This window comes from Macrobrachium nipponense, chromosome 41 (genome assembly GCF_015104395.2).
Source record: "Macrobrachium nipponense isolate FS-2020 chromosome 41, ASM1510439v2, whole genome shotgun sequence".
NCBI classification, from domain to species: Eukaryota; Metazoa; Arthropoda; class Malacostraca; order Decapoda; family Palaemonidae; genus Macrobrachium; species Macrobrachium nipponense.
The window spans coordinates 19,884,282-19,912,188 of record NC_061102.1 but is presented as its reverse complement, the minus strand read 5'-3'; the positions used below and the strand labels follow the sequence as shown (position 1 = coordinate 19,912,188).

Genomic DNA, 27,907 nt, shown 5'->3' with positions numbered 1-27,907 from the left:
TTTCAGTGAACAAACTCTTCTCCTGTAGAAGAGATGCAAGTCTTCATTCCCCTCATTAGAACAGATTACTGGGAGGAGCTGTTGGTTAGCTATGAAGTTCATGACTGACTTTAAGCGAGACCTCCAAGTAAAATGCAGATCGATTCCTTCCTTGTTGGCCAGTCTCTACTGAAGAATTTTTGTGTGTCATCACCTGTCTAAGTGTTGTGTGTTTGTGTATCCTATTCTTCTCAGAGGTATCTAGGAAGTTAGGTAAGGATCTTAACGAAGGGTCAAGTTTGCTCATGTGCTACTCTACCCTTCCATCTCGTTTTCTTCCTTTAAGACACAAGTGTGCTTATACTCATGTCTCCCCTAATTCTAACTCTTAGGTGTACCAGCTGTCACTGAGCAGGTGTTTGGAATACAGGGGTGTCACTACTCTTCTTACAACACCACGATGACTGTTCATGGATGTATATTTGATCCCTCATCCGGGTTGTTCATGCCCTTCAACTATTGTTGAATCCGTTACAGTTTCTGGTGCCTGCTCTATAGTCCTTATTTTGAAATGGGCCATTGGTTGTCAACTTCCGAATCAGCAGCAAGGACTTGACTGCAAGACAGTGAAGTGAATCTATCCAATTTGGGGTATGTGAAGACAATTCACAAATACCTACTTTCAGTATTTGAAGACAATATACAAATACTTTTATATAAAAGACAACCAGTGGTGCAAGAAATTAGTTCTGTTTCAAATGTCCAGTGAATATGAAATTTTATTGGAGAAACATATGACAGCTAAAAAAATTATACAAAACTGGGTTAATAGGTGAAGAAAATAAACACCACAAAAAATTAAGTGCTTTTATTTAGTTTTCACCGGTTTCATTAACAATACTGAGATAAGTCAATAGGAAAGCCAATACATCACTTAAATCTTACACAATTTATCAGGAATTCTTAAAAATAAAATATCAATCATTAATGTGTTCTTGAAAAACACAATAGCAAGTATTTTGGACATAGTACCCTAAAACCTACAAAATCTCCTCTTCAGATCTGGAACTATTGTTCAATGACTGAAAAGTCATGGAAATGATCTACATTAATCAATATACTAACAAATGACAATCATTTATAAAACAAAACTACATATACTGGTATTCTTGAACACTGTCAATAACCAAAAACTGACCTATGAAGTGAAAATGATATCTGAAGGGCCAGCCTCTTATCTAATTAATTTAATTTCAACAGATTTAGCAATCTACACAAAATAACAATACTACCTGTAGTATCAAAGCTTTAAAAGGATAATTACAGATACCAATAGACACTCTCAGTTAGATCCTCTATGAATATGCCTATTCACTTAAACCTGATAAAATTAAGAATGCATAAAAGGTGATAAAAATAAAGTATGAAAGTTAATAAAAACTAAGTATGCATACAAGAACAAAAACTTAAGTGCTGAAAAACTATAAGATTTTACTACCTCAGAAATATCTACAAATGTGAACACCTATGTATGACAGAATCTATACAAGCCAAAGTTGGTAACATAGTATAAACAAAAACACAGTTATCCAGATGGTTATCTTACCAACACCAGTAAATACTGTACTAAACTATACGGCTTTTTGTAAATGAAAGATGCGATCATTTTCAAAGCAGGACCTGGTTTTATCCTCAGGAGACCATGTGTCCCTGCACCACGAATAGTTACCAAGTCAATGTTCTGGAAACGTTTCACAAATCCTGCCACCTGGCCACCTTCATGCCACATCCTACGACCCTCCAAAACCTACAAATATAGATTAAGGAAAATATTGTATTACTCCATAATGAAATTTCTTCCTTTTACAATTTTAAAGTTAATCAAGTTCACTAAGGTGATAAGCTTCTAACCACCTACGTATATGGTAATTCTACAAAGCAAAACACTGATGTTCCTCTTATCTTTCCTTAATTAACAAAACAATTACACCAATTTATACCATGTATCAAGCAAATAAATATTACTTGGTTTTATTGAACTTTTTGGGAACTTAACAAGCATAAAGTATGGTAACAGTTTTTCACCTGTGAACTTAAATACTATTTACTATTCATACCAATTCTATAGTACTATAGTATACTACAATATGTCACTACAAAATTAAATGTAACAGCCTCAACTCGAAAAATCTAAAATAAGAGATAATTTGCACTCAGCAAAATTATCAAACTACTACAGAAAAGAAAACCAGCAAAATTTACAAACACTACAGAAAACCAGGAAAATCTTTATTCACCCCATAAGAGAGAAAAGCATGTACTAAAATTGATTACGATTATGATACAAGAGATTTAACAATCTTGAAATTAAACTACACATATACTGTACTGACATAAAAAAAGGAAAATTCCAAGAGACTAAATAAACTTTACTGTAACAATAACTACTGTATGCATTGCATACACAATTACTAACCTTCAGTCCAAGGCCCTCGACAAACCATTCATCACCCAGAAAGTTGCAAGCCATGTCAATGTCACCATTATACACCAAGCCTCTTACTCTTGGAATAAGATATTCATACTGCTTCCTCATTGTCTTGTACTCTCGCTTGTTAATTGTAATTCACTTCGTCACTGGAATGTGCAAAACAAAAATCTGAAAGCCTTCAACACATAAAAAAAGAATCCGAAATCCCTATTCCAAAAAGATTACTTTTCAATGTATTAGTACCTATGATTATATCTAAGTCATATGAAGTCCATTCGTTGAAAATTCTTCACATTTCTCATAAAGGTATTGTATACCTTGGAGTTGGAGGTAGCAGCATTTGCCACTAAAGTTTTCAACATTCTATTTTAGGGATTTCCTGTTTTTCACTTGCTTAATAGTTTTGTGATGTTTGAATTTAGAGAACTTATTACAAGATGAAGTAAAAGCCTTAAAAGCAACAAAAGCACTAAAAAATTACAACAGAATAAACTAAATATCAGAGCTTTTAATTGTAACAACATACAGGATCAACATTACATTATAACTTTATACAAACATAAAGAGGAAAATATACTTTTTAAGGCTCTAAATCCTACTTTAGAGACAAAAAACAAAGGGCAAAATTAAGCAGCTTCTGTGGGAATACAAATACGACCCTGAATCAATACCAACATTAGCATTAATGGAGGCTAGGTTGAAGAGTAGGACTGTAGTTCATAGGCTATGCACCCTGTCATTCAGCTAATTTTCCAAGCGCCTCACAGAGTTCTTACTTGAGAACTGATTAATAGTTCTGGCTGTCCTTTTAGATCCTAAGTACATTTATCATATTACACATTCGCAAAGAGAATATACCTAATTCCAAATGCACACTAGAGAATCTGGTACACACAATTTCAAAACTGGTCCAAACAGTGGACCCTCTGGTGGAAAATTTTAAAATATACATCATGAAATCATTCAAAAGCAATTTTAGAAATAAGAATAAAATAGGGAAATTTCATGACTTACTTGCAAAGTTCAAATTTAGGGAGTTCTTCTGGAATATGAACAGCAGTTCGCACATCAGGATTGTTCATGTAATCCAAAAGATCTGTTCCATTTGTGCAAGGTGGGTTTCCTTTCAAATTCTTAATCCTGAAAATGAGTTGACAGATAGTCTTTTTTCATAAAAGTTTTGTTACTGAGAAATAAACAAAACCGCTGGCTTTTGGATACGTAGATTCTGTTTTATAACTTTAAGGTACAGAAACAGCAGTCTAATTTTCTCTTAAATAAAATAATAAATTGTCTGTTAAATAACTCACTATTACTTGTATAAGTGTTTGTGTTAAAAAATCTCACGAATGGGAGATTAGATTTACATCTGTTAGGTGTCCCGCTAATAGGCTGAAGTATGCTCTGTGCTAAGTGGTCTTGTTCTGGAAATCTTGATCCATTACACATGGCAGTTAGTTACACAAGAGGAGAGCATGTTTTTCAGCCTACCAAAAATGAATCATTCAAGTTATCTCTTTATGTTATGCCAACCCCCAAGAGAGAGTTAATATAGTCATATATATATATAGTAATTAACAAAAGTTTTATAGTATTTAAATTAGCAGAATATTTTGCCCCTCTTTTTACACCAACAATGTGAAAATACATAATACCAATTTTCCAACAGTTTTAACATATGGTAAAAAACAAATGTCATGTAACTTTTTTTACCTACAGTAAATGAACTTTTGCATAATCCAACTACATTGATATACAGGTTGAAATTAGCTTCTTTATACCATGATGATTGTTCCCCAATAACTGGCATCAAACAGCATGTGTGTATGCAACCAGGGAACAGAAGCAAAAGTCTTATTCTAACCATAATTTTTTAATACATCAATCATACAAGAAACAAAATTCAATTCACAATTATTTATAATCTGAATAGCACTAGGAAAATGATTGGATCTCAAAAATGTTTCAGTGTTGTTATCAATTAACTTCTTGAAGACTGGGCAGTGTAAAATGCAGCTCCAAAACAGAAATGGAATGATACACTGTAAACTAGATTTGTGTGCTTACTAAAGGTAAATGCAGAATTTTCCTTTTATATAAGTCCTATAAAATATGGTTAGGCAAGAGACATTTCATGATGTCTCAGTATCTACAACCATGGAGAAAGAGGAAACTACCAAGATAGTCCGTAACTGTACAAAATGCTAGGCTAAGAAAAACTTTCTTTAAGCTGGATATATGGAAAACTTTCACTATACACAACGTATTGTGAAAACTCATTGTGGGGGCTTACAAAAATTTACTTTAAAAAAAAATGGCTACTATTTTACCTGTTCCTGACTTTCCTTTCCTAACATAGCTGAATGAGAATTCATGTTCTCTGAAGATGTTCGACAGTCTGCTTCATAGCGTGATTTAAGTTTTCCTCCTGTACCCGTTTGGGGCAGTTTGTCATACAGTTATACATGTTCAGACCCTCATTGTAATTATGTCTGATGCCTGACCAACCTATAGGAAAAAGATCCCAAAAGTTAAGGTTAAAAGTATCAAGTTTTGAAATATACCAAGTTTTATCATTTGAATCTCATATTGTAGTCAAAACACATACAAGAATAAAAAATATTCTTATAATTCTAACAATCAAGAGCACATTTTCAAAAAACTACCATTATTTCACTAACATATAATACTATTGCTTACAGCTTTGGTACACATAGGCCAGTAAGAATTGTAAAAGTTGCAAGTGAAATCCCTTGCAGCATGTCCACTTTTACAGCAATGGCAACCAATCTATTCCACAGGCTGAAAAGTAGTTCAAAAAGAAAAGAAACTGTTAAAAGCTTCTAAAAGAACAAGCAAACCATAATTATTAACAGCCCCTCAGAAATTAGCTGTCCCATCCATGTAATGTATTTGGTTTTCCACGATGCAATAAACTTGCAGAGGTGTCATGTTGCTTTTTGTATTTTTTTAACATTATAAGACACATTTTCAAAGTACTACTACATATAAAAATTCTCTTATAATTTCACCAAGTATAAAAAATTCATTTTGACTTCACAGTTAGCAATTTTATTATGAGAAAAACAAACAACAACTCAATATTCATTCATTTTACTTTCAGTTTAAACTAATACAATTTTTGGCGCAATGTACAATGTTTGAGTCTTTTTACAAAGTAGTGTAACAAGACCTGTATCCACAACGAAATCTTGGCCATATTTTGCATTTTTATGAACTCTACCATTTACAAAATTTCTTATTTATGTTATTTAACCCTTAATGGATGGACATGCTCATATGATGATCTATAAAAGGTTTTGAGCGATGGACAGGCTAACCCATATGAGTAATAATATTACACGTCATATAAGATTTGGATGAATTTAGTGGGAAAGATGTTCATTTCAATGGTCCATAAATGACTTATGGCATCTGTAGTAGCTCAGCACAGGACAGAGGGGGATCAATTTGCCTTGAGACTTGATTGGGGAATCTTTTTATTTATTTGTTCAAAAATATACCAAGGGATTGCTGTTGGTTTAACTTTTTATCTTATGTGACAGTATATCAGCTTATAATTGTAATTTTTGCAAAGAAAACTACCCAAAGGAACATTAGAAAAAAATACGTATACCTCACAAAGGTACCGAGTCTCCTCATCTCAGTAAATCTTGTAATATTTTTACAATTAATATACTCAGAACCTTGTTACTGATTTTAGTTCTTATCTGTACCATATTGTGTGGAGCTGTATTTATAATTTTATCGAAAATAAAATAAAAGAAAATTATTAGGAAAAAAAAAAACATTATAACACTTTGTAAATTAGCATATTTTTTTTTTGAATTTGTTTTCTTCACCATATCCATTTGCATATCTTCCTCTTTCCATTGATGTGTTTCCTTCTTAATTGGGCAACCTAAAGTTTGCTGTCTGGGGCATCCTTAATCTATTTTTAGCATGTCCCTTAAGGGTTAATGATCTTGGCTACATAACTCTAACCAATTTTCAATCTCACACTAAGGGTGATTGATTAATTCCTAGTTATATAATAAAGGTAATAATTGCCATTAACAATAGTGTTTGTCATGGCACTGACTGACTTTGTCTGGACTAAGAAGGTATTAATTATTCAGAACCTACCTCTCTACTATCCTGCACAATAGACTACCTATGAGAAAGGGAAGGTTTCTACTATGCTTCTGAGGTTGCCAAATGCTGCTTTACAATAAAGTGATGCTGGGCAACAGGTGACAAGAAATCTTATTTTGAGGACCTAGAAAATTAGTTAATTACAATCATCAAATCATTTTCCAAGTCAAACAGTAAATTTGGAAAATTATTAGTGAACTATCAGGTTTGCTGAGATTTTCATAAGCATGTCAGACTGTTCTATAAAAAAAAAACACTATAAAATTGTATATGCTCTCAATATTGGAAACCTTCTGAACTCTTTTTTCCCAAGTTATGCTTACTTTAATATAATCCACATGAACAAGCTTATCCATGGTAAATACTTTACACCCCTAACTACGGAGAATTTGACTTGCAATTACATAACTTACCTCTTCTCCAATACAGTCCATGGTAATATCCAAAGAAGATTAATGGAATCATCATTAACGTTCGTAGCTAGAGAGTCCATTTCCAATGGCATATCCTTTGAAATTTATTCAAAGTCATCTTGACCCTGAAGGATTCTGACTGATAGTGTAGGAACATAAACAACACCTAGCATATGATTCTCCAGTTACTATAAAATTTCATTCTTACGATATTCTGGGAACTGAAAAAAAAATGTACACATGTATAACACACTGTATAATGAAAATTGACAGCAACATTTGTTTCATGACAATACCATCATGGCAACATTCATGGTTTCAAAACCCCACTAAGATATACCCTTTTCTGATTTCAGACAAAACAAAGAAGGGGAGCAATTATTCAAGCATGTACAGTTGGACACAGTTTCCCTGGTACACCTTCTTGAGGGACTTCGAAAAATTATATGGTAACAGTGTTTACTAAGGGGGATGGGGGGAGGACTCTTCGTCTCTTAGTAAGAGTTCCACCAATAAGCTCTGGAATTCTTTCAGTGGGAGGAGTCGTTAGGTATGGTTGGAGAAAACACACACACGGAGTAAAAGAAAAAAAAAAAAAGAATCTGAGCAGGGTATATCGCTGTAACTAAGATACTGTCTCACTTTTAATATAAGTTTGTTTATTAAGATTCCATTTAACTTTCGTCTAAGTCGTTATCTTACCACCGTGTCTGTTATTATATATCGGTCATATTCATTACGCAATACTTAATATTGATCAAAATTTTTAGTTATATTGGTATTGGAGAGAATCACGACATCATAAGAAGATATTTTTTTTTTAACCTTATCACGTAAGCCAAGTTTATAGTATCGGTTGCAGTGCGTTTCCTACCAATAATACAATAGGAAGCTATAAAGAGAAGCGCAGCAGCACTTCATTGAACATACCCAAAAACTCAGTGAACGTGTGTTAAGTGTCCGACACCTTAGCTCCTCTCTCTCTCTCTCATATTAGCTACTTTAAAGTGACATGTCATCTAGAAATACCACTGCGCTAAGTATTCAGTTTTGATAGTCATTAAACACCCTTTAATCTTGACTAAACTAATATATGCATATATTTTTTTCGGGGGCGGGCGGTAGTGTGTCGGGGATAGAGTTCTTGTTGTTAAGCCGTCTTACAGGTTTTGAAATTCTAAAATGTAATTCAAACTGACAAGCTTCTTGCTTTTGCTGTATCGATGTCCTCAGCCTGGCTTTGCTAAAACTGAAATGGGTGGGGGGACTAGGGGTAAGGTGGGCCTGTTGCAACCCCGATGAGTGGACGAAGTACTAGATATGCTCGTGGACAGAGTGTATGGCTAACGAAAAGCTCCACTTGAAATATTTTCTTGTTAATCTTTAATGCCTGCGTGTTTTTAGTGTTTGTCCTAATATTATTATAGTACTGTATATTTTCTGACTACAACAACATTTACAAGAAGAAGGATTGGGTTAAACTCACCCTCTCTTGTAAATACATATAGTATGAAAAGGGGAGAGAGAGAGAGAGAGAGAGAGAGAGAGAGAGAGAGAGAGAGAGAGAGAGAGAGAGAGAGAGAGAGAGAGAGAGAGAGAGGAGAGAGAGAGAGAGCTAAAGCGTTACTGAGGAATCAAAATGAAACTACTAGGGAGGGGGGACAGAAAATTCCACAACGTGATGAAAGTGAAGAAGGTCTCCCAAACTTGGTGCAAACTTTTAACCATTCCCATATGGTAAACTTAATTCGTTTGCCAATGATAAACAATTGTTGATATTCAGAGGTTTCATATATTCATGGTTGGGTTTGTATTCCCTCTTGAATATACTGTAGAGCTTATTCCCTACACGCCGTTCATTACAATAATTATTACATGATATGGTTAAACATATTTACCTGGCTTATATTTTCTAATATATTAATCGTGATACATGCTTTAATGTCATACGGACAGAAACTCCTTTCGCTCTTATCATTCGTGTGAGGATAAGAGACAGACGCCTCTATTGTTAAACAGCCCCTTCAGTCATTTACCTTTCCATTGTGGAAAGAGCTATTTGGAAAAAATGTAGTTTGATGATATTGTCCTAGGGTTCTCTTTTTAGATAATTTTTTAAGAAAAAATCAGGATAGCGAAATTCCCTTTACATTTTGAACTCCTTTAAAATATCAAATTCACCTTTCTAATAAACAAATTATAATAATCATGACCTGGAGCTAAACGATATGCATAGGTCTGTTTACGATTTTTTTTTTTACATCATACGACATGGAAGTTCAGCGGAAGCCATGGGGTAATCCAAATATACACTCAATTTTTACATTTATTTTTTAATATTAGTGAGAAGTCCAGCCACCTTCCTTCTAGATCACCTCTTGCAATCTGTTAGGCATAGAAGATTCATGGTTTCTGACGATCTGTGGTCGGTTGTGGAAGAGTTTCCATTGTGTTCCCAGAGGTTCATAAGTTTATCTGGTCTCCTCTCCCTCTCAGACTCCCAACATTTTACCAAATTAGCCTAAATATTTTCAGTGAGTTTCATGTCTGTATCCTTACTTGGCCAGTCAAGCAACTGCAGATCCTCTCGACCTTGAAACCATTCCTGGACTATTCTGGCCGTATGGATGGGGCAACGGTCGTGAATGAAAATGACAGGAGCAGTGGGGATAATAATCCGCTGTTGAAGTAGAAGAAGTTAGAAATCCTGAAGAATTTCAATGTATTTTTCACCAGTGAACCACCACTCAATCCTGGTGATATCATCCATATAATGTAAGAAGATCCAGCCCCACCACGTTTTGTACTGTGACATGCCATTCCTGGTCACCCTCGTAATTTCTTCTGTAGTATCTGAAGGGAATCTAATTTTTAACAATTTACGCTTTGCTTTTCGTAATAGGGAAATAATTCTATATCGTTTGGGGAAATATAAAATGCTAAGTAACAAACCCTTGGAATAAGTTAAGAATGTTTATTCATCTGCAAGGATTAATACTTATAAATAAGCATTAACTTTGATCTGCAACAGTCCTTTATGATATGATATTCTTTAATAAAGTAAACAGGCTGTACTCTATATTATAAGTTTGCCTTCGTGATTATTCATAACATTAATAATGTATTTTCTTAATGCCTGAAAGCTGGCCATAGTAGAACTAATGGGGGTTTTCAATGAAGAATTTTTATTTTCACACTTCTCGTGGCAATATAATTCAATTAGCGAAAATACATGGTTATTGACAAATTATTATCTTTTGATTATAATATTACCCTTGCTTATAATTATTATAGTCTGACTGTTATTATGATTTTGAAACTCACCTTATATTACTCGGTCTTCAGTTATGTTTATTCTGCCGTGACTTCTGAGTAAAAAGACCTATTTCGTCACTGCATACATACGACTCGAGACAAAATTCCATATCCTCCCCCCACAAACTGTTGAACGAAGGCAAGCCTATCAAGCACGATGCCGAGAAATTCCTTCTTGGCAAGAATTCTATGAGGTATTCCTGCCTCATGCAGACGTTCTTTGCACCGTCATAGCATAAACATTTAATGCCAGACGTTCACAAATACATAGTATTGGTAAAAGGATCTTCTTATGCTGCTCGTCGAATGTCGTCGTTATCTCAACGGGTGGTCATTCGTGGTGGAGGTCTTCGAACTGAAATACGTAATTGACATGCAGATACCTAGATAATCAAGATTAATTATAGCCTGTTTATTTATGGGAACGCTATTTGGTATTCTGGGAAGTAAAGAGAAAGAATCGCTATTAGAGTTCATAATTTCACCAAGACTGAAGGGTTTCACCAGTGAAAAATACGTTAAAATTCTTCAGGATTTCTTCCTCCCTTCACTTTACCAGCGGAATTATCCCTTTCCACCTAGTCCTGTCATTTTCATTCATGACGGTTGCCTCATCATACGGAGAATAATCCAGGGAATGGTTTCAAGGTCGAGAGGATTTTTGAATTGGTTGCCTGGCCAAATAAGCTGCAGAACCCCATAGATCCCGAGAAAGAATAAAGTCGATTTATTAAAGATTGAACAATTCACAGGTGCCCCGAGAGAAGCCGAAGTGTGGTGGATCACTGAATTTCTAATAAGTTTTCCTCCCATGTATGCATACATTTTTTTTTTTTTTGGTTCCCATTATTTTTATGCTCAACCATTTCGTATGAAGTAGCTACTGTCGCATATCTTATGTAATATAAGCTGGTTAGGGGTAATTACGTTTGCTTATCTCTATTACAATTAGAATCATAATTACCTGACCCGTTATCGAATTACAATTACAACTTCAATAATACTGAAATACAAAATTTAAATATTGGAAAAAAATTTCACAAAACTTTTTGCACAAAAAAAGGAAATAAATGGAATAAAATTTTTTTTAGAATTGGTAGCTGGCTTGATAAGATTCTCCCTTAATAATATAATAAAGAAATTGGGTAGCGACTCAAAACATCTCTCTGTTGCATTTGGTTAAGATGAGTTCTCGAAAAGTAAGAGGGCTGCTCTAGGATAACAATTTCAAATAAAGTACTTTATTATTTGAACTTTTCAGTTACAATTACAATTACCATTATTTGTAATTGGTAAAGCTCTCTTACTGTGGGTTTCACAGACAGTGCAGTCACGTTTTTGGTCAATAACACTGTAATGAAGACTGGTATCAGTACGAGATTTTGCTATAATTTTTCGGTATAATCAAGGCTTTAACTCAAATGAATGTCCGGTAAAAATGCGCAACTTTTATTTGTAACACATAAAGCAACTGTAACTAGTTACCTATTCAAACCAATCTGTAGGCAATTGGCGGCTCTCTCTTTGCTATAAAAAAAGGTTGAAAAGTTGCGTGACAAACGGATTTCTGCTACCATGCCGACAGTTATGTTCCTAGGCGGCCACTCTTCTTCACCTTCGTAATACAAGCATATGGCTGCTGCCCTGAGTCCAAATGAAGATTGCGAAGGAGGTAACCAAACACAAGTATAACAGTAGCTTTACCATCAATCACAGTAACTATCGTTCTACTACTCCACCATACATGCAGATATCTCTCACTCTAACAATCATAATCATTTACTCCTTACCCAAATCAATAGTCACTAAAGAGAGAAAAAACAATTTAACCTTAAAATAAAAATAGTAATAACTACTACTACTGCTGCTGCTGCTGATGCTAAGAATAATAGTAAAACACTAAAAAAAATGCTATATTACTGGTTATTATTATTAATGATTAATTAATATTGTTCCCTTGTTTTCAACGTAGACCAAAAGTAATATGCCATGCCTAAGTAAGGTAGTACGGTAACGGAATTTGCACATTTTTTCCGTACCTGAACTATACCGTACCGTACTTTGGTAAAATTGTCGTTGTGTAATTCCGTATCGTACGCTAAATATCAACCGTGCCGTACCGTACCGTAATGCCAGCCTTGCTGGCAGGTAACAACCGAGTGAATCGTTAGATATAAGCAATATTGTAAATTATTATTATTATTAGATTAGATAGATGGATAGATAAAAAAAATCGTACAAAATATACTTAAACTGAAGTAACATTCAGAGAGAGAGAGAGAGAGAGAGAGAGAGAGAGGAGAGAGAGAGAGAGAGAGAGAGATGAGAGAGAGAGAGAGAGAGGAGAGATGTGAAGAAGGAAGAGGAAGGGGGTGGTAGTGGGGGTGGAGGGAGAGGGTAGGCGAATTTTTTTTTATACTGTTGTGTTCATATCCATTTCTGGCTAATCGAGCCTTTTGCCTCTTCGTACAGGACAAGTGTCTATTCTTTATAATTTGTGATTCATGATACTCTTATAAATTACGGTACTGGTGTAGTACACTATAGCAAAATCTCGTACTTATACGAATCTTAGTTACAGAGAAATAGGTTAGAGAATTCGCGAACACTTTTACCGAGCTCATTTTACGAAGCAGTGCTCAACGAGTATTCAGTTCTCAATGTAATTATTAACAGGAACAATAATTATGTGAGCATATATTTAACAGTAGTATCTTTATTTCATACCATGGTGATTATGATCCCTATTGGCTAATCCTACAATCAAGGAAGGATATAATGATATATGAATCATGGTATTGTTTTACTCGGCTCGAAACAGAGTCTGAATCCCAACGGAGGTGAGGTCGTCAGCAGGATTTTTAAATGGGTCAGACTTCATAACCACTCACCATGAATCGAAGGGACACAAATCTGGCGCTGCGAGGACGAATTGTCACTTTACGCGACAATGACAATGGTTTCTCGATACGAGCCATTGCACGTGACGTTGGTGTGTCCCCCACCACGGTACAGTTGTGGACCTTGCCGACCTCGACCATGAACAAAGTTAGATAGTCGATTGAGTTGTCTTGGTAATATTAAGTCTATAAGAGCATTTTATTTGTGCCCACCCCGTCACAGTCATTGTGTGTCTTTTGATAGCTATAGTTTATTTATTAAATGTCATTTCAGTGATGGTTCAGGAATGATTTACAGTTTTAATAACCACCAACCAAATTGAGAATATTATGGATATGTAATCTCGTTCTATTTGATATGCTTTTGAAACCAAAAATATACAGCCATGTTTACTAAATTATGATCAATCCATCGAGTACAAAATTCGAAGAATCCAGAATTGATTGCGATGTTATATAAATTATAAGTTAACAATTTAAGATATGTTCTCTTAGCTAGGCCAGGGGGTCCACGGAAAACCACCCCAGCTGAGGATGACGCCATTATCAGGGCGGCTCGAGAGCAACCCTTAACCAACGCCGAGGCCATTCTTGAAGACCTTGGATTAGAAGTGTCATCGATGACAGTACGACGCAGACTCCACGCTGCTGGGATTCATCACAGAACTCCAGCGACGAAGGAGCTCTTGACAGAGCGACATAAGGCGGGAAGGCTTGATTTTGCCCAACGTCATGCTGATAAGGGTTTGGACATTTGGGGCAGGGTCATCTTTACTAACGAGAAGTGCTTCTCGTCCACATCGCATGGGAAGCTGCATTGTTGGCGAACAAATAGAACTCGGTATGATAAGGAAAATCCTAACTTGCCTCAATTATCAATTGCATTCTTCTTTATATTAATTATTAATCTTCAGATTTTGTTCCACGGAAGTGGACTGTCAAAATATACAAAGGGAGTTAACATAAATAAGAGTGCTATTTCTGAGATAAATTAAGTAAGGGACAGTGGCATCATTTGTTCTCTTTTCCTCAATATAATATATTAAATAAATAATTACACAAGAATTCTTCTTTGTGTGTTTTTTCATCACTGAGAATTTAAATTCTCCCAAAGGTATATATATATATATATATATATATATATATATATATATATATATATATATATATATATATATATATAATATATATATATATATGATTTTATATTATACACCCCCATTTTTTTCTCTCATTCAGATATGAACCCCGTAACATCGTTGAGGTGGTTTCGATTCTGGCCATGTCACCTGCAACGTATGGGGCTGGGTGTGTGCATGATATGGGGTGGGTGATGTGTTCCGTATCTAGGGACGATTTACAGCAGCTAAGTATGTTGAACTGCTGCAAACCTCCTTCTTGCCTTCGTTACGAGAAAGGAATTTTCCCTTCCCACAGGGCCCATCCTGTTCACTGACTCACGTTGTTCAAGAGTGGTTTGCCAGACAGGATACCTGCTTCTTCTTGAATGGCCGAGCAAAGGACAGATATGAATGTGATTGAACACGTGTGGGCCCAGATGGTGAACACATGGAAAATGGAACATAAGACAACACAGCAACTCATGGCTCACATTAACTCTCAGTGGAAAATTTGTAGACGGAAACCGCAGCAAATTTTCAACCTTGTTCATTCGATGCCTGACAGATTGAGGGAAGTGACTGAAAGAGAGGGTGGATGGTCAAGGTATTCGATTATATAATATGTTATAGTGTAAATAGGACCTAAAATGTTTCTCATTTTGTTCTCACTAGTTATTTGATTATGTTTTTAATAAACATAATTCACAACAAGTTTTATTATAACCATGATATTCTTGATATAATATTCAAAGTATCTGTAAAAAAAATGGCATAATGCCTCCATTCAATATTGAGGGTATTGCAGTAAACTTTCCTACTTACTCAGGCCCTACATGTTTTTGATGTCTTCCTAATCACCGTTTCTTGTTAACAGCATTGATTTATGGAACTGAATGACACGCTGAGCACTGTTATCATACAGTGAGGTCGGTAACAGTATTGGCAAATTGCCTTACCTGTATACTTTGTTCTCTGTGGTGTGCCGATACAGATGATACTTCGCCACTTATTTTTTTCGCTTATTAGCTTCTTGAAGTCTAATTAAAATAGTTTCCATTTTTTGAAATGTAATGCTTTATATCCTTCTGATATTTTCAATGTATATTTGGTGTAAAACCAAAGTTATATGAACAAGAGTAAAAATGTGGCATATTTTTTGGCCGTCGTTGACGTTTCTGAGTATAGGGGTCATATGCTGCTCTGTGGGACATTTTAAAAGGTAACTGTCAATTCAGTAGATGATACTCTCTTTATGTCAGCCACTATAAGGAAAGCCCAAATGACTTCACCTATCACCTGAGGTCAACGAAATATATAGTCTCTAATATATCAGTGCATACATAATTTTAGAAAAAAACAACAGTTAACCCTTAAAAGGTCAGCCACGTCAAATGACGTGTTGCAGAAGTCGTCCCACACATGTTTTTTACGTCATGTGACGTTCTTAAGTTTTTAATTTTGTGCGCCTTCATAGCTTATTGTATCGATATTGGTTCTGTGCTACTTAGTGCCTTATTAGAGATCTTGCTGGCCGTTTACACTGCTCGTCTTCCATTTGTATGAACTGCGCGGTGGAGAGGAGGTAAGGGTGGCCTAGGAGGTTGTCAGAAACGTTAAACCAGCTAATCCTGTGTGGCAAAGGATTGGTGGCGATATTTTTTTGCCGCACATCTTCGATTTTGATGATAGTATATCAGGAATAAAGTTTTGTTTATTTATTTTTAATAATTCTATAATGGAACTGACTGTTGAGAGATCCAATCGTTAATTTCATGTTATGAAATACGGTAATATATCAAGCGAACACTCAAGGGAACAAGAGTTTATGACATTACAGTATCAGAGATGAGAAATTTCTTTGCTTTGGTTATGCTTATGGGTATTGTCAGGAAGGTCAATCTTCGATATTATTGGGTCACTGATCCTCCCCTGAATACACTAATGACATATCAGAACTGCATACTGAGCGCAGGGGTTTTTCTTATCACTAAGTTAGCTAGTATAGCTGAGAGAGAGATATATATAAGTTAGCTAGTATAAGAGAGAGAGAGAGAGAGAGCGAGAGAGAGAGAGAGAGAGAGAGAGGAAACCCACTGCAACCAATGCTGTAAACTTGGCTTACGTGATAAGGTTAAACTATCCTGTTATAATGTTCGTGATTTTCGGCAATACCAATATAACTTTAAAATGTTGATCAATTTTATGTATTGTGTAATGAATATGACCGATATATATAAATAGACCGATATATAATAATAGATAACGTCTTGGCCGAAAGTTAAATGGACCTCAATAAACAAACTTATATTACAAGTGAGACAACAATCTTCATTACAACGATATAAACTGCTCAGATTTTGTTTTACTCCGTGTATGTGTGTGTGTGTGTATTTCTCCAACCATTCCTAATAACTCCGCCCACCAAACGAACTCCAGAACTTATTGGTGGAACTCTTGTTAGCAGAGAAGGGGTTCTCCCCCCATCTCCTTCAGTAAACACTGTTACCATGTAATTTTTTCGAAGTCTCGCATGACGGTGTACCAGGGAAACCTGTGTCCAACTGTACCATCTACACCCATTGGTGAGTACAAAATACTCTCCTCATATTTTGTGTGTCTGGAATTGTCAATAATAGCAGCTCACTATAATTTCCTTAGGTTATTTTACTGGGCAATCATCACTGGTCATAAACACCCCTTCTCACTTGCCTTTTTATAATTGCAGATAATCACCACCTTCTCAACTTAGACTTCTGTTTTTTTCAAAACAAAATAGGGCCATTGTCTGCTACTTCCTGTGTCACTACTACTGTGAATTTCACCCTTGTCAAATACTATCTGTGAGAATTTTAGGTATTACTACAAATGTTTCTAGTATACTTCTTTAATCATTTAAGTCATTCTGTGGTTAGTGTATAGGTAGGTATGTTTGAGTATTGAGATACTGTTTCAGATTTTTTTTTATTTTACTTATTTTTAAGTGTTGATTATATGAAACAGTGCCATTAGTATATTTTCCTTTATTTTAATTACACTTGTATTGCTGTTCATTATTGGCATCTACTACATATTAGAGTTGCAAATAATTAATCTAATCAAACTGTGTTTATTGGTAATAAAGTGCTAATTTGTTCTTTTGCCTTTCATATGTTTAGGTATCTTTGTTGTATACCCTAAGCAAACTTGCTTAGGTATTCAAAAGGATGGCCTACTGCACCTATACATCCTTGCTGAAGACACACCTGCACCCATTACACAGCACCTGTTGCAGCAAGCAATGATCACATGCATTCACCTGTGTGAAAAGTCTCGAAATGATTTGCATGACAAGTACCCATGCTATGAGAAGAGGAAGTCTTACAAGTCAAAGGGTAGAGATTTATTTGCAGCAAATGTTTCTACTTCTGTCTCATTTTTGTGACCCAGGTTGGTTTCTGAATCTTATTCTTACTTGGTCAAAGTAAGGTAGTGACAGTTTTCTAGTGATTTGCATCTGTCCCTGTTTGCCTGTACTAGTTCCTCCTAAACCTACTCTACTCCATCATCAGACTGGCTACAGACACTTAAATAAGCCAGTATTTTCTGCTCACTCTGATTACTGAATCATTTGTTATCTGCTAAGCCTCCTTAAACAATTTTGGTGAGGTAATTTCATTCCCTCTTGCAAAAGAGACCCATGCACTTCATTACAAAATTTTTACAAGTCCACCATAATTCCTTCTTGAATCCTTTCATTTTTACCTATAAGGTCTGTCATGTATCTACATAGCATGTAAACACCTCAATACACAAAAGAACACACTAAATAAATTATGTACTAAATGGATAATCACCATTACAAAAGCTTTTTATATGCAAACATGAAAGCAAAATGACCAGGTTATGTGAACAGACTATAATCAAAAGTTATAAAGAGCTGAAGTGGGTTTTATCATGGGCATTTTGAAAGTGAGAAGTAAAAATACATGTGCAGCCTAACTTTCATCAAATATGTGGGCTGGCCATCAAGGCCTTTCTTTATTGGTAAGCAAGTACAGGAAATGGGAACGTCCATACTATTGAGTGAGTTCTGCTTTTTGTCACAGCTTTTTTAAGGTAAAACATGTATGTACTACGTAATACTTACTTTGTTTGTGAAGAAATCCTTTAGGGCATTATAATTTGACAGAGAAGTTTCATCATCACCGGTAGAACAGTCCCCCCATCTTCACTGTAAGAATAACCAAAACACATGCTGGGGCTTCAAGGAAGAGTACATTTGCAACCTAAAAAAAAAATAAAATACAGTATGCCTAAAAAGTCAAAACTCTTCAGTCTGTAAAACAAATAACAGTAGTCCTAAATAAATACATTTTTACACAACACTGCAATCCATTCACTCTTGAGTGAACCTAAACTTACATATACATATAATATAAGTGGGGACGTTTCTAAACATTTTGACACCCAACCAGCTTTTTTTTTGAAAAACTATTCAATTGTAATTTTCCAAAGAAACCTATCATTCATCAATTTGCCCACCTTAAAGGTCTTGGAATTCCCTATAGTACACTGCATTCTTTTCCTAGCCTAATTATAACCAAGACTTGTCATAAAATGTCTTCAGAGAATATTCAGCATATGTAATATAAATTATACTCTGAATAGCTACAAAACATAATAAATCATATTAACAAAGAATGAACGAATCAACATGCTTATCTTATTTTACTTGATAATAAAACTTACTGTATTCCATGCATAAGTATTTTCCCTTAGGGTCTTCCCATCTGGGTTGACAATGTAAGGCCCAAGTTCAGCAAGGAGACCTTCCATAGATGAACAACCAGGTCCTCCATTCATCCACAAGACAACTGGATCATTAGCTGGGTTATTAGAAGACTCAACAAACCTGTGAAGACAACGGTAAAGGCCATTAAAAGGTTAATTTCAGTGAAACTAACCTTACTAAGTAAGCCGTTTGTATTTGTTACTCTCATCAAAATATTAAAGTGAGATACTATATCTTCTCAAAGGCCAAGATTTCCATATCAAGAACATCCTTCAGAAGGTCACTGATGATGTTTCTCTGATAAGCAGTTTTAATTCTGTCCTCATTATTCAACAAATTCAGTAATGTAAATACTTTTTTCTACCACAGTCATTTAATGAAACCAACAAGTCACACTGAGTCTCATAAAGTTCTTTCAGGGCTGTTCTATTATGTAAACTGAAACTGAAGTAAGGTCAACCTGTGGAAAATGAACAGCTGCTTGAGAAAGACAAAAAGAACAGATGATAAGTAATGGCAGAAAGCAACAGAGCTAGGAGCCAAAAAAATCACTTAAAAATACCTCTAGTAGTGTCTGCAATGTGCCATTCTCTAAGTGGTGCCTTCTATTAGGTGCATGTAATGCATATACCACAAATGTTCACTGTGCACACACCGTAATATCACAAGAAAACATCTTCCCATCTCCTTTATAATGCTCAGAAAACTAAACGAAACATGAATCACAATGAAAAAACATGATAACTTGCAAAATAGACATAAAATAAATATTAATGGGTCTTGTCAAGTAAATTTGCAGTAAATAGTGTGGTGTTTCAAGAGAATGTTATTTCAACTCTGTTGGAGATGGATGAGGAGGTTTAGATTAGGACAGGGGTTCTTAACAGGGGGTATCCATACCCGAGGACCACACACTGGGGTTACATGTAAGGGACTTGATCTCTGGATATTTGTATATATTTAATTTTAATGTGTCAGTGAATACATGGGTACATTTCATAAATAAATAACTATATAAAACTATAAATGCTTTTGAATTTCTTGTATGTTCTATTCCTAGTTATTCATATCTAGTTTGATACCTAAGTATCAAACTAGGTATATTAAGTTATATTGTCAACAAATAGGACTTAAGCAAAGGGGGTATGGAACCATACTGGCAATTCATTGGGGGTCTGGAGTCATCAAAAGACTAAGAACCTCTGGATTAGGGTATGTAAGAATAGATATTGACAAACTTAGAATATACAAATGATGTTGATTTAATCATTAAATATCATCTCACATGACTTGGAAAGCTTGCTTAGTACAATACATCCTGGATCTAGAGATGGGACTCAACAAAAATCCAGAAAAAACAGAAGTACGTAATGGGGACTGAGTATGTACAATGGAATGCAACAACTCTAAATGGAGAAAGGATTAATAAATCAGAATTTTTCAAATATCTAGGAACAATGATAGGTTTAATATGATTTTTAAATCATACATACTGGAACTGCAAATAATAGTAAGTTTATACTTATGTTTAGTATGATCTATATTGAATATGTATCTGTATGGCTATACCATCATGGATCATAGGATGATACTGCCAACTACTATATCTAAAAGATTTGGCCAATTTACTAGTATAGTTTTCAGAATATTATCGGTAGGATGGCAGAAAAGGCAGCAATGGATACCAGTAAGGGTTTAAATTACAAGAAGTTTCCATATATAAACTGAGATAATGATCAAAGGGAGATAGCTTGGACATGTTCTTCATCATACTACTGTGAGAATACTATAAGATTTACACCTGGGCTCCTGTAGGTACCAGAAGAGTTGGAAGACAGACCTTTGCAATGTGGTGTTTTTCAGCAAAAATTTTAACCCTTACTAATATTCATCCAATTGGATTACTTACATGAACTCTGATGAATGCATCTGGGATGTGAAGTATATACTACTGTGCTGTAATTTACTCAATAAGAAAGGAATTCACCTAAGAATAGGGTTCAGTTCAGTAAAAAAGCAGACTAGTACCATATGTTTAAAAGCCACAGTTTTAAAATTTATTTAACTTACCATAATGTAGATTCTTTCCCTCAGTTCCCTTTAAATAACCACTGAAATGACGGAAGGAATATGTGTGATTCAGTCCTGGTTAAAGCAGTAATCTCATCTTCTGCAGGGGCAGCTGACACACCTGCCACTACAAGTGCAAATAAAAGGTAGGAACCAATCCATGCTCACAATCCCTGCAAAAATATGGTGAAAATCATTCATATGAAACAGAAATATTGTTTGCAGTGCCATTGAGAAGATTAAGTAATTCATAAAAGAGCACGAACTAGTCATGGAAAAAGTGAAAGAGAAAAACAGATGGGTTATATGAGATGTTCTGGGTAAATCTAAACATACAATAACTTTGGAAGTTAAAGATGTTTCATCAGGTAAGCAAATGCAATGGTAAATGGATCTTAAAATGAAATATGCAAAAAAAAAGGAAATGTCATCTGATGCGAATCCACTAGTTTGTCAATGGAATAAGTATTCTGACAATTTGTTACCCAAAGGTTAGGATGCCTACCCTCTACCTGACCTTTATTTCAAAGATTTTGCATTTTAGGCCATTTGGTGGAATTCACTCAAGTTTAGATTCCTCATCTTAAAAACGCCAGTTTCCTCACTGTGGCCCCTACCCATACCCAGTGGGTAAGAATACACTTACACTAAGCCTAGTTGATTGCAACAGCAAAAATTATCATGAATAGGTACATGAACAAGACTATCTGACATATGGTTTCTGTATTTTGCACAGTAGCCAACTCTGTTGCACTGCTGGCTATTCAGATTAACCTAATATAATTTGGAATAAAATGCCAAAACTCTATGTAGCAATATTCTAGATGGTTGGTTGGTTGCCTAAGTTATGTCATAAAGCTATTCCAAAAGTTCAAAAGTTGAGTAGGTCGTCTTGACTTAGGCTAGGTTACTTAGGTAAGGAAAAATTATGTGATTACTAAATGTTACCCTATTCCAAAAAAAGGTAGTAGCCTAGCTATAGCTTTTAGGCCTACTAGGTATAGCCCAAGTAGTGATAACGTCCGTAGGTAGTCGCCTTTGATTAATCATTAACTGAGCTTAGGTAGCCAACCTACTAATATCACGGTCAGTTAATTACGTAACACTACCATAACACTTTCATTGTAGCTAAACACTGCTTAGGCTACGGCTTAGCTTAGACCGACACTTAGGTATAGGTAACCATATGATTCTCTAAATTGACGAACCTACTAGGGTAGGTATACCTAACTACTATTCCTCAAACTAGTACTACTAGGCTAAGTAGTAGAAGTAGGCCTACTGGTAACTTATAGTTGCGAAGATGAAAGCCCGGCCGGCGTTTTACAGTGTTCGAATTAGGCCTACTTACTGTAACAGATTTCACATTAAACAGGCCTACTAGGTATACGAACTACAGGTAGGTACTAGCTAGGTATAGGTAGGTACTACTAGGAAAATCTATGATCTTAATATCAAATATGGCTATGTAGGTAAGCCTATTTACACTGAAAAATCACAATATTAAATAGGCACTTACACAATGAAAAATACCATTAAATAGGCCCACATATGGTGAAAACCATAATATTAGAAGCTTTATAGTAACACCAGATACAGCTTACCCTCATTGACGTGACTTTCTCCAGTGAATGAGTTGTGCTACTCTTTGTAAAGTTGTGACTAAGAGTCATATGCCAGTCCGGTACGAGTGTATCGTGATGGCAGACCGGATGTTACATTAATTCTATCCATGAATTTGCGTCGTCATTCTGCATGAGGTTTGATTTTGTTTTTGTTTTTGTTTTTTTGTGTTGTCAATAGTAGGTCGTTGCTAAGTACGTGTACTTGATAAAGTAGGAGCAATCAGTTCTTACGAATATGAACGAGAGACGATAATTTTGAAATACATATATATATATATATATATATATATATATATATATATATAATATATATATATATATATATATCTATATATATATATATATATATATATATATATATATATATATATATATATATATATATATATGTGTGTGGGTGTGTGTGTGTGTGTGTGTGTGTGTGTGTGTATGTTTATAGCTACATGGGAGTATTTATATGAAATCATCTCATTTCCCATTAAGCCTTCATCCACCTATATTTAGAAAAAAAACGGTTTCAAAAACGGAAGAAACAGCGAGGGAGAACAACAATCAACAGCTGTTCATCGTCTCTCTTCACCTGCTGTGGCAGTCCTGCTCTACAACATTTATGTATTAACTTTCGAAAGTTCTAAAAAAATTTAGTCCCGACCTAACTGGCACTGACTTGTGCACACCTACCGATAGTTTTATACACAAACTCCTACTGTATGGGTATGGCACCCACAAACAAATACTAAATATCCGTTTCTGAGTAAAATTCAGGGAGACTGCAGAACTAGCAACTTTTTTCTTAGATAATTTTATTTCTTTAATTGTCTAGATACCTAACTGTTTAGATTTATAACTCTACTATAGCGGGACATATAATTGCTTCTTTTCATCTAAAGTTTTAGTCATGCAGGCCAATGGATGATAATCTGGATCCTGGGATAATCGTACATAATATTGTTTATTATACATAAACGTTATACCATTCTGTGCTGTGCAATATGTGGTTAAGATACTTGTTCACCAGCATACCCCATGAATAAGAAAAAATGGCAAATGAAAAAGGTTGCACCTCCCATCTTCATCAGAGCTTAAAAGTACCCTTGCTTATTGTAGTCAAATCGAGGGACACAGGTGTTCGATTCCCTCAGTCATACAAGAGTTTGTATTAATAAATACTTAAATTACTCAGGATAGCAAATACCAAGTTATGAAGTTTTAATATAGCTGTAAACCATAATATTAAAACAAAAGCTCTGAATACGCTAGATGTAAAAATTAACGTGTAAGCCAAAGTGTGAAATTGCTTTCGGACGCGTTCCTCAGAGGTACAGTTGTCGCTGGCGCCGTAATGTGTTTTTTGTTTCCTTTTAACAGTGCGAAGTGGTGATGCAATTGACCAATCTGTCACATCTACCGTTATTCCGATTTTTCTTGGTGAGTAGTTAATGTTACTGAACACAGGAGTGCTTTCTTTACTACGTTTGCAGTGTGCTTTTTAAAAACTTTTTATTACACCGCCACAACCGTAGTACTCGAAACTTACTGATAGGTCTAGGACTCTAGGCTAAGAGCATCAGTCTCTCTTTTTATTGACATTTGTTACAAGTTATGGCATTTGAACGTTTAGAAGTCGTAAACCACATTAATTTGTGTAAGACAGGTCACAAGAAATAGAATTGGTTCCAAAACAAAATTATACACGAATTATAGGAAACTTTCCTTAATAGGCAGGCTACTGACATACTATGCCGCGCGCGGCGGCGGGAAAACATTTATCTTTTCTGGTATATAGGTATATATTTCTTACTAATGTAAGTACTATGTTGAAAATCTCCATGTATTACTTCTATTATTTCCTTATATTTTTCATTGCTTCATTATTAATGCCAATTTCACCAATATGGGTAGAAGTGGCTTTATACTAACAAGATAATACTATTATTATATAATTACGCAGTTCTGTCTATTGCAATATTTATCGCTAAAAGCAAAACTGTATTTAACTGTTTTTTCATATAATTCCCTCAGCTCGCTATCAACCCAAAGTTGACAACCCTGCCTGTGATGACTTTGATCTGCAGGTCGGTTTGCCGCTATTCTATAGTATGTCAGGTTCAAACTTTCGCGGTTTGCCGCTACCGCGCGCGCGGCAACGGTTTGCCGCTTGTAGTATGTCACTACACTTAAGGATGAATGTTGCCCTTTTCCAAGTTCTCTTCCTCGTGTCTGTAATGAAAGACGATGTTAACCCTTATAGGCATTGTCATACTTTTTTATGGATTTCCCTTATAAATTATGCGAGAATATTTATATCATAGGCTACCCTTGTTGAGCGGCCTGATTTCCCGCTGCGACCGGGACAGGTTTACCGCCTTTTTTGGGGGGGAGGGGGGTCCATGGTGTGAAGCCCCCCATGCCAGTCCGGACACGTCGCCCAAAGTTAGGCTAAGTAGGTAAGATCTGGTTAGGTCAGGACCCGGTATTATAGAAAATGTTATGTCCACTTATGTATGAGGAACCTGTCCCTGCCGACTACTGGCGGCAATCAGGCCTCCCAACTACTTTCTGCGAGAATATTTAATGCCATAGGCTACCATACCTACTATATTCGTTTTAGGCGTCAGTGTTTACACTCGCCGTGGTTTTGTCAGTTGGTTTAATTATAAATCCAAACATTGTCCAATTTTTTATTTTGCTCTTCGTACATATTTCTTCATTTCATGACAATTACCTACGTTTCATATCTATAGCAGCCTATACGATATGTCGTCGATGCCTTGTACTTTCGGTGACAGCCATTTAGTTCATTGACTGTATATCATAGCCTAGAGCCTAAACAGGGGGTGTTTTCAACCTGGGTACGCGCTCCCCCATGGCAACTTGAATGATATGTTTAGATGCCGACCTTCAATGTACTTCAGCAAAAACTGCTCCTCGGGCCAACTTGGGGATAGTTGATGAAAACGGTTTCAGCCATTTCATTTAACTACCACTGCAGCTGATGTAATGATAATGTATTTTGATTTTGCAGCTCAGTAACCATACCCTTGAAAATTTATTACATAGCCAGACAAGATAAAAATGATGAAAAAAATTGTCTTTATTCTTTTTATGAAATTCTTTATGTTTGCAATATTATTCGTTATGTCAGAAGAGTTATGTACTTACCTCACATCTGTACAGTACTTACAAATATACACAGCGGAATGTTTCTCCGAGTTGGTTTTGTTTTCCACGTTATACAAAGTGAAGGGATTACATTACTGACATTACAGTAAATGCCCGATTGGTACCACGGGGGCGGCGGAGGTTGAAAACCCCTGGCCTAGACAAATAGGCTGATGTGACTTTTATTACTTTTGTTAACCGCCCATCTCGATTATTAGCCTTCCTATCCCACCTCCCCTCCGCCTTCTCTCGTACCACAATCCCACTCCAGATATATAAGTGATTAATCCAGGTGCAGCTGTAATGTGAAAGTTGTGTTAAAAGGTAGCAATAACCAGATGGAGACATCATAATTCAGTATAAACCGTTACCGTTTATAATCATCATAAGCTTTCGCCAATCTCGATTAGTTTTCACTGATAACGATTTTGGATACTTATCGTCGGCATGAAGTAAACAGGTTAATGTAAACATGATGGGAATAATGACGATCACAATTTCATCATATATCACTCTGATATAGTTTAGTCTTTTTTTTTTAGTGCGTTCACTCACTACGCAGGAGCTTGAGAAGTTGAGTGTTGGGTCATCTTGTCTTTGGTGGTCACCATCCTAGTACTGACCAAACCCAGTTTAGAGGGCGGTGTTGTAGCGAATGTCTATCTTGTGATATGTATTAGCGGACACCCTTCCGAGGACAGACCAAACCGCTGAATAAGTTAAGGAAAAGCGATTTTCTGTCTTCGACCCCATTTTGTGCTAAAAATTATCTACTTTTCCTATAAATTCTTATCGTCCGTATTCTACATCGTGTACTGCTTGTAAGATAATGGATCTACACAGAACAAAACATAAGATGAAAGGGTTACCATTGTAAAAGAATGGCAAATTGTTTGGTCATATGGAAAAAATCGTTGGAGATTGGATGGGTAGTGAAAATGATGCATAATGCAGAAGTGTTAGAACTGGGGAGACAACAAAGAAAATAAGAAAAAGTAGACATAGATATATAAATATCCCTATAATTTCATAAGTAGTCTATGCATAAATTTGCATAGTATACCCTCGTACTGATTTGTAATTTCATTTCCGCTCTTGTATGTAAACGATCTCCCCTGTCGTGGAGTAAACCACTTACAGTGTGTCTGAATAGCACGCAGTAGAAGATACTAAAGGTTTTTTGTAGCTTCTTTTCAGCTCCTAGCTGCTGTGATGCTTTCTTGAATCTTACTTTTCACCTTTTTCCTCTCGCATTCTTACACTTAACTGGCCAGCGTCTTCAACTTTGCCTTTCTCCATTTGTCACTCCTCATCTTGGAGCCAATCACAAGTTTGAGTCCCATCGTAGTCGAGATATTTGACTCGGTGAACGCGTTAAAGTACTTTATTATGATAATTTGAACAAATTCTTACTTTCAAAAATGGAGTTTCTAATCACAGCACTGATTAGCGATCCCGCGTCAAGCAAGGCCTCATTTGGTAACTTCTCTTTGAAGAAGAGGAAGAAGAATAAAAATGTTTGCGTTTCGTCTCGCCAGTCAGTGATTGCTTCCATCTGCCACGCTTCTCTATTTGAGGGTCTCCAATATTTACCTGTCCCACGGGTTCTATTTTGGGTTGGATTTTTGAGAACTTTCTGATTGCAATTCTTCCGCTTCTCTGCAAGGTAGGCGAAATGACTTTGCTTCCGCGAGGAGACTTTCGAGTCAGTTGCAAAATAAATGAATTCGGTGCATGCTCAAAGATGTCATTTCCTTTCAAGAAACAATAGACTAAATTAGAATGTAAAAAGGAAAAAATAAAAAAAAGGCCTTTGAAAAAACTGACAGCTCCAATGAAGACAATGTCAGGGGGCTGAATGACTAGAAAATCTTATTCTTGGGAGCTATAAAGGTAATTTTATGC

At 35.6% G+C, this 27,907-nt stretch overlaps 1 long non-coding RNA gene and 1 pseudogene across 3 annotated transcripts; both read right to left on the bottom strand.

The window, feature by feature from the left end:
* Positions 1-832: 832 nt before the first annotated feature.
* LOC135212789 (lysosomal protective protein-like) lies at positions 833-3,919 on the bottom strand (annotated as a pseudogene).
* Positions 3,920-7,229: 3,310 nt separating this feature from the next.
* LOC135212567 (uncharacterized) lies at positions 7,230-20,175 on the bottom strand. 3 transcript variants are annotated; one of them, XR_010313928.1, is made up of 3 exons: positions 19,103-20,175; positions 18,501-18,639; positions 7,230-7,259 (listed from the first exon to the last, which is right to left on the bottom strand). It is a non-coding gene; the product is annotated as an uncharacterized LOC135212567 (long non-coding RNA). The 3 variants fall into 3 exon arrangements; XR_010313927.1 differs by lacking the exon at positions 7,230-7,259 and adding an exon at positions 11,199-11,997; XR_010313926.1 differs by lacking the exon at positions 7,230-7,259 and adding an exon at positions 15,532-17,669 and having other exon boundaries at positions 19,103-20,173.
* Between the last annotated feature and the right edge of the window lie 7,732 nt (positions 20,176-27,907).